The 12,592-nt window shown below is 36.8% G+C and overlaps 1 long non-coding RNA gene and 1 pseudogene across 1 annotated transcript in view; one reads left to right on the forward strand and one right to left on the reverse strand.

Moving 5' to 3' along the window:
• Positions 1-12,592, forward strand: part of LOC149481007 (uncharacterized) — a 43,506-nt gene that overhangs the window by 25,059 nt on the left and 5,855 nt on the right. The window lies entirely within an intron of this gene.
• LOC149481011 (uncharacterized) lies at positions 508-1,376 on the reverse strand (annotated as a pseudogene).

A 12,592-nucleotide genomic window follows, 5' to 3' on the forward strand; every position in this document is an offset into this window, starting at 1 on the left:
ATGTATTTAGAAATATATAAGTAGGTTTATTAGTGTTATTTATATTATTTGTTATTATTTGACCAGTACATCCTGAGCGTTGGGTAGTTTATACAAGACATTATCATCTGAATAGCTATGAAAGTTTTGCATTCTTCACAAGTAAAGCTTCATGTTTCTAGAAAAATAGCTCCAGTTCGATTTATCTACCATATTTTCAAACAAACGTGTAGGCGTATGTTGAAAGGTGGGCGCATCAGGCCGCGCAGCGCAGATTAGAGCAGATTTTTTAAAGCATGGAACGTCTTTGAGATGCGTATGCTGCAGCGCAGGAACGTGCAGCTCAGATGTGTACAGTAACTGCCCAGCTATGCGCTATGCCGGCTGCACTGCGGCTGCGCGGCCTGCTTCGCCTGCCACTCATCATATGTCACCCTTAATGTATTAAAATCAAATCAAAATATGTTTTATTAGTCTAAAACATATATTAGTTCTTACGAGTATAATTTAAAATAAGAAAAATCATAATCACTGAATCAACAAAGCTTTTTTGGATTTACCTGGCCGCCCTCTTTCTCTTCTCTCCAATAGGGAAATTTCTGGATTCAGGAGGTGGTTGCACGTACTTCAGCCTGAATGTTAGTCCCAATAGATGTTTGCAGGTATACTGTTTTAGGAATGTAGGACAGTTAAACCTACCGGATAACCAATCTTCGCTGTTGATGGGTAACATTACTTCCCATTCACTGAAAAACTGATCTTTAAAATCATCGAAGCTTCTCCAGTGTTCATTGAAAGTTTTGCATTCCATGTTATCACCGGCTGGTATGCGGTAGTATTTCGCTGAGTCAGTTGTGTGTTTGACGGGTAGTCTTTTAGGCAGTTTAGCCCATTGATACGCTTCAGTTCATTGTTTGAGAGTAATGGTGGGTTGTTGAGAAACGGACTTGAGTGACGCTCACGTAAGGTATAGTCGTCTTTTATAGTTCGATTAAATGCTTCCAGTGCATTATTAGTTACTGGAGTACCTGGAAGAACTCCTAAATACCAATTGCAATTCATAATCAGTAATTCTTTTTCAAAGTATTTTATAAATTCTTTTTCATCCCTCCATTTCGCCAAAAAACTTTCACAAGCACGGTCGAAGACATCGGAAGACGATGAACACTGCAAAGCGTCTATATCAGATAGTATTTGCTTGCGCTGTGATTTGTCCACTAACTTTCCAACTTGTTTTTGGATATTTTTTTTGCATGTGCCCAACACATTCTTATTTTGGAATTAGGTCAAAAAACTTTTTAGAATTCATTTTTAATGCTTTTTGCTGCATCAGTGATCAATACTTCTGACTCTGACTCTAATTTTATTTTTTTACTAAAGACAACATGAATAACCCGTCTTCATATTGATTTCCAACTTCATATTGTTCGCCACAACTTCAGGCACAACAACGAAACAGAAGTTTTAAAAAAATATATTCGCTTTTACGTGCTCCACGACCCGATCCGGACTTCAAAGATTTTTGCAGGTTCAGTTCTCGTGTGAAGCAACCACGGATACTTTTCCACCTTTTTTGTAAAGTATCAGCTGAAAAAAATAAAGAAGTTTAGTATAACCATTCATCGATCAACCAAACAGACTATTGCAGTCCAATAAGTATGTTATCTTTTCTTTTAGGTATTTTGCGTCAGGGTGTTTACTCATGGACCTTTACTACAGCTACAGACTCGGTCATACAACAATTTGCACAATAATCAGAGAAGTGTGTAGCGTTATACCTATGTCAATATCAAGAAAAGTTTATAGGTCTTCCAAAGACAGAAAATGATTGACATATTGCAAGTTGCAAAAGTTGCAAGAGGATTTGAAACAATCGCAAACTTCCCCCATTGCATTGGCGCCACAATGTTCACATTCTTCTCAGTTTAGACTGACTCAACTCGCATGATAAATAAATAAGCTTGGATTTATTTCTGTTATAATGACTCTCAGTTGCTGGAAATTTACCTATAAATTGTTTGAGCGCTTCTTATCGATACGCATTGCAGAGCGCATCACAGTATCTCTTTTCTGTATCTCATGTTCAACTTTAGATAACAAGTAATTGAATGATTCTTCTGACTCCGCAGTGCAGAGAAATACTCATTTTTATCTTCTCCTGCTAGTTCATGAAACAAAGTTGTACTTGCGCCATATTCATTTCTCCTGCTTATCCATTTTCTTACCCACCGTCTTTTAGGTATTCTCGCTTCTCTGATTATTTCATCTTTTACTTCATCCAATACCTCATTTACTACAAATTTAATCACGTCTGGAATGCACTGTTGATGTTGGTCGTCCGCTAGGGGTGTATTTGTTCTGTGGTCGTCCATCTTGAGCGAATAAATGAGTTTAACTAGTTATTTAGTATGTTTACGTGTAAACGGTTACTTAAAATGAAGTCGCTTGAAATTTAGTTAAAATTTAGTTAAGACTTTGCAACTTAATACGTGTAAATCAGCCTTTAGTACAAACTTCCAATTACTAAAAATTATGTTCGTTGTCAATGATTATTTCTTGGTTGATTATTTTAGAATTTTGAAATTTGTTTATTGTAGTCTTAGTACAAACGTACAATTACATACTTAAAATTATGATGTCAATCATTATTTTTTGGTTAAATTAGAATAAAGTTATTTCAGGAAACTATCCAATTTTATTTATTATGTCCACCTATCTGCAAATTAAGATTTCGAACAATTTTTCACTATTACTTATCTGAAAAATTAAAAAAAAAACAATAAAGTTTTCAATTAAATTAGTTATTAGAGCTTCGTATAATAAGAAGAAAGAAGTTGATCCAAATCATCAATAGGTTACACGGTGCGAGCTAGCATGCGAGCTGACCGTGTCAGTTACTGAGGTGCAATAGCTCGTACTGTGTGACCGCATCATACGAGTAACTGTTATGTGCGAGTGCGACAGGACAGTAAAGGAGAGTAATGGGTGTCAGCGGGCAATGCGAGTCACCTACACCACCACGAAACACTACATGAGACCGACGCGTAAACAGCGTCCTCAGCCCCCGCTTCGGGCCTCCGCGCAGCCACGAACGGCTCGCGCCAGTCGACCCACGCGCCTCTAAGAAACGAACGTGTTTTGTTTTGCGCCCCGCTAATATAATTTTACGTAAATGCAAATGAAGGTAAGTGCCAAAAATCTTGCAGTAGGTATGCGATTATGACATTTACATTTGAGGAGCGTTCGCGTCGTAACAAAAACCGATATGTCGCATTTATGCCATAATTTTTTTTCCGTTGCAAAATGTTGAATTACATACCCTCCAGGAAAGGAATCTATTCAAAAACCGACATTTCCAGCTTTAAAAAAAATATTAAAAAGCAGTGGTCCAATCAAAACCCGACACATACATACTTAGCATACTATCTAAGGGGGTTCAGTTTCTAGTTTGTATCAAAAACCGATAATTCCTTAAGAAGTTTAACATAATTTAATAGTCATCGGTTCAAATGCCGAAAAATACATGTTTATTTCGATTCTTTTTTCAAATCGATTTTTCTAAATCGATCGATTGAAAAATTAACGGCTATTTTTATATGCTATCGTTATAACGACTCACCCCTAGCTACCTGTCAATATCTCTTGTCATCTCGCTGTCAGTATTCAAAATGTAAAACTGTTGTCAATAAAGAATTTTTATTTATTTATTTAGTATTTTTCATGTTCGATTTTATTTCGATTCTGTCTGATGTTTTTTTACGAGTGTGCTTTGTATTTTCAAAAACAAAAATGAGTGATTCTCCGTCGATTTTTTGAGGATTATAGTACAGTACAAGAAATCAATCCAGGAAGTAGAGTAGATGACATCAATCAAGGGACGCAAAAACAACCTAAACGCAAACGTAAAACTCAGGTTGAATAAGAAAATAAGTAAGTTGATATGGCTTACATCGATAGCTGGGTCGCTGTGTACCCTTGGGGGCGCTATAGACCAAAGACATAAAAAAATTAAGCCCATAGCGCCCCCAAGGGTACACACCAATCGATAGCTGTTTTAGTACTTTGCGACAAAGTGTATACTTGTGATCAACTGACTTATTTCATCGTTGGTTAAAATTTTGAGTGTTCCAGAATCCACTCTTCCATCTAGACAAAGCAATGTACCAAATTACTTTAAGTATAAATAAGGTAATATAATGAACATTAATATATCGATTGTTCTGGTACTGTGTTCTGGGATGCAAAGAATAAATAAAACTATCTAGCTTCTAACTATCTACTTATGTATGTAGTTTGATTACTGGGTCTTGGTTAAGTGGGGCAAAACTGGCGCTAGTGCTAGGGGTTCGGTTCCGCTTCATCTGAAGAATCTTCAGAGTCATCTGTCATCGTCATTGTCGTCTGAGTCACTATCATCATCAACAAAAATTATAAATTGATCAGTGACCAAATCCACCACATGGTCACGTTTTGTATATTCTGCTTCAATGTCTTTTACCTTTTGGCATAATTTTCCCCATTCGGTAGCACCCATCAACGAAACTTTCTCCTTTACTAGATCCTCCATCTATGCTCCAGTTGACATTTTTTCCACTGACATACCCGTACCTGCTTACGGCCTGTTTGTGCAAACACTTTCGAGTTTTTTGTTGGGACAGTGCATAAACTCGTCTCGTCAACATTATATATCCGATGGGGTGGAAAATAATGTTTCTCTTGCACGTTTTTCAAAGTCGAAAAAAATTTTGTCCACCACAGGCTTATTAAAAAAGCTCGCGCTCGCGCAGAAGACGTTGATTCTGGGGTACGCATCGTAATGTCAGGATGTCTACGTCTAAATCCACGAAGCCATTCAAGTCCAGCTTTCCCTTTTGCTTCAGAAAATGGGTGCTGTAAATTATTTCTCTCTGCCAATTGGTAAGCTAATGTTAAAACATCCTGTGTGGTCAGCCCGTATATTCTAGACTCAGGGTTTGCACTATTCGTTTAATTTTACTATTCGAATAAAATGAATACTTCTAGAGCTAAATATTCGAATATTCGGATATTCGAATCATTTATTAAAAATAATGAAATATCAATTCAACACAATCATGAGCAGCTATACTGGGGTTTAGATTTATTGCCGCATAAATTCTATTCAAATAAAATCAAGTATTGTAATTAGTTTTATTGTTTTTTAATAAAAAAAACACATTGATTATCGTTTTACACAGTAAACATAGGTAATAGCCACAGCAAATTAGATTCAGAATCGTCGATCAGATCGAATAATTCGTGTAGTTTTGAAAGTTACTACAGTTATTCCTAAAGGTGTCCAGATGAATATACTAAAAGCCCCCGAGGGAGGGACACAAGCCGGCGGCGGGGGAGGGGGGGAAAGGTCTCTTTTTCAAGGTTTTTGCTTGTAACTCGAAATTTTTTTCATAATATCTCTTTAGTGACTTCTACATTAATTATCTACATTAAATTTCCTATAAATTACGTCTCAACATTTTTACTGTACGATCAATACTTTAGGAGATACAGAGTATTAAAGGTAAGAAAAATAAGAAACAACATAGTTTTACAAATTTTAATTATAAAAAGAAATAACATCTTTTTTGCACGAGTATGCCGACTTATTAGTCAAATTGTGTTTCATCTTCGTCATCTTTATCACTAACATCGATAGGGGGTCCATTAGTACAAGCTCCTCCTAGGCAGCCGTTACAGATACTACTACACATAATGCCCGCTTTTCGGCAACTGCATTTTCCGGAACATCCACTTTTACATCGGCAAAAAATTGAATTTAACAACGCTTCAGGAGCAGGAGGATCCAAGGTCGTGATTGGTTCTAAGTATCCATCGACTCTTCGCTTCCAACCCCATATTTCAGGAGGCAGTTGGTTCCCAAGCCACTCCTGTACTTGATGGAATACTCTGTATTTTGCTGACCCTTTGGTAAGGGGGAGGGAAGAAAGATCCGGTTTGGGCTTGGTACAAGATTTCAGAAAAACTGTGAATCGATGTCTGTTGATCTCAGACTGAGTACAGGGCGCTCGGTATACTGCAAGAAACATTTTTTCTCCGGCTTCTGCTATAACCTCCTGAGTTGACGTTGGGTCATAAAATACAGTTGCTGTTTCCTTTAGTGACGGCTTTTGATCAAAAATCTTGATAATTGATGTTTTTCCCTTCCTGTAAATAGCTGAGGTTGTATCACACCCACTGAAACTACTTCTTCCCTCCCCCCTACCAAAGGGTCAGCAAAATATCACGCCTACAGAGTATTCCATCAAGTACAGGAGTGGCTTGGGAACCAACTGCCTCCTGAAATATGGGGTTGGAAGCGAAGAGTCGATGGATACTTAGAACCAATCACGACCTTGGATCCTCCTGCTCCTGAAGCGTTGTTAAATTCAATTTTTTGCCGATGTAAAAGTGGATGTTCCGGAAAATGCAGTTGCCGAAAAGCGGACATTATGTGTAGTCTTATCTGTAACGGCTGCCTAGGAGCTTGTACTAATGGACCCCCTATCGATGTTAGTGATAAAGATGACGAAGATGAAACACAATTTGACTAATAAGTCGGCATACTCGTGCAAAAAAAGATGTTATTTCTTTTTATAATTAAAATTTGTAAAACTATGTTGTTTCTTATTTTTCTTACCTTTAATACTCTGTATCTCCTAAAGTATTGATCGTACAGTAAAAATGTTGAGACGTAATTTATAGGAAATTTAATGTAGATAATTAATGTAGAAGTCACTAAAGAGATATTATGAAAAAAATTTCGAGTTACAAGCAAAAACCTTGAAAAAGAGACCTTTCCCCCCCTCCCCCGCCGCCGGCTTGTGTCCCTCCCTCGGGGGCTTTTAGTATATTCATCTGGACACCTTTAGGAATAACTGTAGTAACTTTCAAAACTACACGAATTATTCGATCTGAATAAATTAATTTTCCCATACTATAAGTCTTAGGCGTCTTAGGTTAGCTTAGGGATATGATGATACTGATGATGCTTTGGATAGGTAATCAGAAAAAAACTTAACATTCAACTACTATATCAATATTTATCTTCACTAGAACTAGAATAGGAACTTTGGTTACATTTTACATAACATTCAGTTAAGTTTTATAATCAAAACAAAATCGTATTTATTTTAGACTCAAACATAACCAATAATTAGCATTACAAATTAACAATCAACAAATCAATCAAGCAATCATTTTAAACTTTGATAATATGAGCGCAAAAAGCTTAGAGCGTCCAAAGTATCGGCATTCATTTTATTTCTTAAGCGGTTACACAAGTAACTCGCCGAAGAAAACACCCTCTCGGCTTCGACACTGGAGGGTGGAATGGAGAGCAGTAAATTATATGCTCGGGTTAAATGTGTACCACGTTGTCCACCGCCGTCAAAGAGACCCATCTCCACTTGGATTTTAGTGCCAAGATCCAAGACCTCTTCTCCGGACTGTCGCAGCTGTAAAGATTCAGCTGCGTCATTTTGTAGCTTACGGCGGAGCTGATCTTTCATAGACATACTGTTCTCATCATTGCTTTCTGTCTCTGTACTCTCTGTTTGTACTCGTGGGCTGCTGCTGAGGCTACGGTCTTGAGAGTCTATTGATGACTTGAAGTAGCTGTTCAATTTAATGATTGTGTTTTTAACCACCATATTATGGGGATTTTCAAATGGATATGAAGATCTCCCTTCATTGTAAAATTAAAAGTCTAGACTAGACTCCATGTCCTTAATGTAATCCACAAGCTTCTGTTCTTGTTTTAGGTTAAACACAGTTTGTTTGCTACCTAACTTTTTAATGTAGCCTACAGCTATTGCACGCCTCATAAGCGAAGCGTTGAGGTGGGTACTACTGTCACTTCGCGCAAAACATCTGATTTTTTTATTTTTACCTTTGCCTCTTCTTTTTAATGTCATCACAGGAACTTTGGCTTTGGCTGTGGTCGTCCATCTTGAGCGAATAAATGAGTTTAACTAGTTATTTAGTATGTTTACGTGTAAACGGTTACTTAAAATGAAGTCGCTTGAAATTTAGTTAAAATTTAGTTAAGACTTTGCAACTTAATACGTGTAAATCAGCCTTTAGTACAAACTTCCAATTACTAAAAATTATGTTCGTTGTCAATGATTATTTCTTGGTTGATTATTTTAGAATTTTGAAATTTGTTTATTGTAGTCTTAGTACAAACGTACAATTACATACTTAAAATTATGATGTCAATCATTATTTTTTGGTTAAATTAGAATAAAGTTATTTCAGGAAACTATCCAATTTTATTTATTATGTCCACCTATCTGCAAATTAAGATTTCGAACAATTTTTCACTATTACTTATCTGAAAAATTAAAAAAAAAACAATAAAGTTTTCAATTAAATTAGTTATTAGAGCTTCGTATAATAAGAAGAAAGAAGTTGATCCAAATCATCAATAGGTTACACGGTGCGAGCTAGCATGCGAGCTGACCGTGTCAGTTACTGAGGTGCAATAGCTCGTACTGTGTGACCGCATCATACGAGTAACTGTTATGTGCGAGTGCGACAGGACAGTAAAGGAGAGTAATGGGTGTCAGCGGGCAATGCGAGTCACCCACACCACCACGAAACACTACATGAGACCGACGCGTAAACAGCGTCCTCAGCCCCCGCTTCGGGCCTCCGCGCAGCCACGAACGGCTCGCGCCAGTCGACCCACGCGCCTCTAAGAAACGAACGTGTTTTGTTTTGCGCCCCGCTAATATAATTTTACGTAAATGCAAATGAAGGTAAGTGCCAAAAATCTTGCAGTAGGTATGCGATTATGACATTTACATTTGAGGAGCGTTCGCGTCGTAACAAAAACCGATATGTCGCATTTATGCCATAATTTTTTTTCCGTTGCAAAATGTTGAATTACATACCCTCCAGGAAAGGAATCTATTCAAAAACCGACATTTCCAGCTTTAAAAAAAATATTAAAAAGCAGTGGTCCAATCAAAACCCGACACATACATACTTAGCATACTATCTAAGGGGGTTCAGTTTCTAGTTTGTATCAAAAACCGATAATTCCTTAAGAAGTTTAACATAATTTAATAGTCATCGGTTCAAATGCCGAAAAATACATGTTTATTTCGATTCTTTTTTCAAATCGATTTTTCTAAATCGATCGATTGAAAAATTAACGGCTATTTTTATATGCTATCGTTATAACGACTCACCCCTAGCTACCTGTCAATATCTCTTGTCATCTCGCTGTCAGTATTCAAAATGTAAAACTGTTGTCAATAAAGAATTTTTATTTATTTATTTAGTATTTTTCATGTTCGATTTTATTTCGATTCTGTCTGATGTTTTTTTACGAGTGTGCTTTGTATTTTCAAAAACAAAAATGAGTGATTCTCCGTCGATTTTTTGAGGATTATAGTACAGTACAAGAAATCAATCCAGGAAGTAGAGTAGATGACATCAATCAAGGGACGCAAAAACAACCTAAACGCAAACGTAAAACTCAGGTTGAATAAGAAAATAAGTAAGTTGATATGGCTTACATCGATAGCTGGGTCGCTGTGTACCCTTGGGGGCGCTATAGACCAAAGACATAAAAAAATTAAGCCCATAGCGCCCCCAAGGGTACACACCAATCGATAGCTGTTTTAGTACTTTGCGACAAAGTGTATACTTGTGATCAACTGACTTATTTCATCGTTGGTTAAAATTTTGAGTGTTCCAGAATCCACTCTTCCATCTAGACAAAGCAATGTACCAAATTACTTTAAGTATAAATAAGGTAATATAATGAACATTAATATATCGATTGTTCTGGTACTGTGTTCTGGGATGCAAAGAATAAATAAAACTATCTAGCTTCTAACTATCTACTTATGTATGTAGTTTGATTACTGGGTCTTGGTTAAGTGGGGCAAAACTGGCGCTAGTGCTAGGGGTTCGGTTCCGCTTCATCTGAAGAATCTTCAGAGTCATCTGTCATCGTCATTGTCGTCTGAGTCACTATCATCATCAACAAAAATTATAAATTGATCAGTGACCAAATCCACCACATGGTCACGTTTTGTATATTCTGCTTCAATGTCTTTTACCTTTTGGCATAATTTTCCCCATTCGGTAGCACCCATCAACGAAACTTTCTCCTTTACTAGATCCTCCATCTATGCTCCAGTTGACATTTTTTCCACTGACATACCCGTACCTGCTTACGGCCTGTTTGTGCAACTCTAGGGTTTGCACTATTCGTTTAATTTTACTATTCGAATAAAATGAATACTTCTAGAGCTAAATATTCGAATATTCGGATATTCGAATCATTTATTAAAAATAATGAAATATCAATTCAACACAATCATGAGCAGCTATACTGGGGTTTAGATTTATTGCCGCATAAATTCTATTCAAATAAAATCAAGTATTGTAATTAGTTTTATTGTTTTTTAATAAAAAAAACACATTGATTATCGTTTTACACAGTAAACATAGGTAAGTCTTAGGCGTCTTAGGTTAGCTTAGGGATATGATGATACTGATGATGCTTTGGATAGGTAATCAGAAAAAAACTTAACATTCAACTACTATATCAATATTTATCTTCACTAGAACTAGAATAGGAACTTTGGTTACATTTTACATAACTTTCAGTTAAGTTTTATAATCAAAACAAAATCGTATTTATTTTAGACTCAAACATAACCAATAATTAGCATTACAAATTAACAATCAACAAATCAATCAAGCAATCATTTTAAACTTTGATAATATGAGCGCAAAAAGCTTAGAGCGTCCAAAGTATCGGCATTCATTTTTGTTCTTAAGCGGTTACACAAGTAACTCGCCGAAGAAAACACCCTCTCGGCTTCGACACTGGAGGGTGGAATGGAGAGCAGTAAATTATATGCTCGGGTTAAATGTGTACCACGTTGTCCACCGCCGTCAAAGAGACCCATCTCCACTTGGATTTTAGTGCCAAGATCCAAGACCTCTTCTCCGGACTGTCGCAGCTGTAAAGATTCAGCTGCGTCATTTTGTAGCTTACGGCGGAGCTGATCTTTCATAGACATACTGTTCTCATCATTGCTTTCTGTCTCTGTACTCTCTGTTTGTACTCGTGGGCTGCTGCTGAGGCTACGGTCTTGAGAGTCTATTGATGACTTGAAGTAGCTGTTCAATTTAATGATTGTGTTTTTAACCACCATATTATGGGGATTTTCAAATGGATATGAAGATCTCCCTTCATTGTAAAATTAAAAGTCTAGACTAGACTCCATGTCCTTAATGTAATCCACAAGCTTCTGTTCTTGTTTTAGGTTAAACACAGTTTGTTTGCTACCTAACTTTTTAATGTAGCCTACAGCTATTGCACGCCTCATAAGCGAAGCGTTGAGGTGGGTACTACTGTCACTTCGCGCAAAACATCTGATTTTTTTATTTTTACCTTTGCCTCTTCTTTTTAATGTCATCACAGGAACTTTGGCTTTTAGAGTATGTAATCTTTTTTGGGTTATGTATGACTGCTTTCTTGTCCCTCAGTAGATTCTATTTTCCTTTTTATTCAAACCAACTGGAGCAAATATCTTTCAAGGGAGAGCCAAATCCAACATTGTACTTACGATTAAAGATTTGTCTGAAAAACGACCGTTTTACTTTTAGATGGGGGGTGCTTGCAACTTGCTCTTCATAAATCCACACCTTTTTACGCTTACAGTCTTACGGATGATTTGGCCCTGCAATAATGAGGTTCGACAGCTTCTATTGATTCAATGAATGACATTACGCTTATTTTTCCTTGTGCATATTTATCTTTTTTGTGGTTGTTACCTCGATTCTCTTTTGCAATACTACCTCCATCTTTGAACGATCTCTGAAGAACGCCTGTAACTCTATCTTTTCCCACTTGTAACATTTTAATAAATGCAGTTTTACATACCCAGACTTGTTTTTGAGGATTCTTTATTGTTACATAGTACTTAGCACTTAAATTCTTTGGTCCTCTAGACTGATCGAGAAGTTAATATTAAACCAATTGAGTAGTCATTTTGCATCTAATAATTTACTGCACACCAAACAGTTTGGTTTCACAAAGGGGCGCTCAACCACAGATGCTGGAGTTGCACTTCTAACACATATATATAAGGCATGGGAAAACTCAAAAAATGCTCTAGGGATATTTTGTGACCTCTCCAAGGCATTTGACTGCGTTGAACATTGTACTTTGTTACGTAAACTTAATCACTATGGAATTAAAGGAAAAGCCCAGAACCTCATAGCGTCATACCTGCATGATAGGATACAGATTGTAGTTGTTAATGGAGAATGTTCTAGCGGTGCGTCAATTAACATTGGTCAATTTTAGGTCCCTTCTTGGTCTTGGTATATATCAATGATCTTCCCTATTATTTGCAGGATAGGTGTGAAATAGTTCTGTTTGCAGATGATACCTCATTAATTTTTAATGTGGATAGGCATGACCCAAATGTTGACGAAGTGAACAGTGCTCTCCGTGGGATTTCCGGGATAAAACCTATCCTATGTGTTAATCCAAGTTACCCTCTATATGTGTGCTAAATTTCATTGTAATCGGTTCAGTAGTTTTTACGTGAAAGAGTAACAA

The sequence above is a fragment of the Colias philodice genome, chromosome 17 (assembly GCF_061535455.1).
Source record: "Colias philodice isolate Cphi_HAF_F1 chromosome 17, ilColPhil1 Martin Lab GWU primary, whole genome shotgun sequence".
Lineage (NCBI taxonomy): Eukaryota > Metazoa > Arthropoda > Insecta > Lepidoptera > Pieridae > Colias > Colias philodice.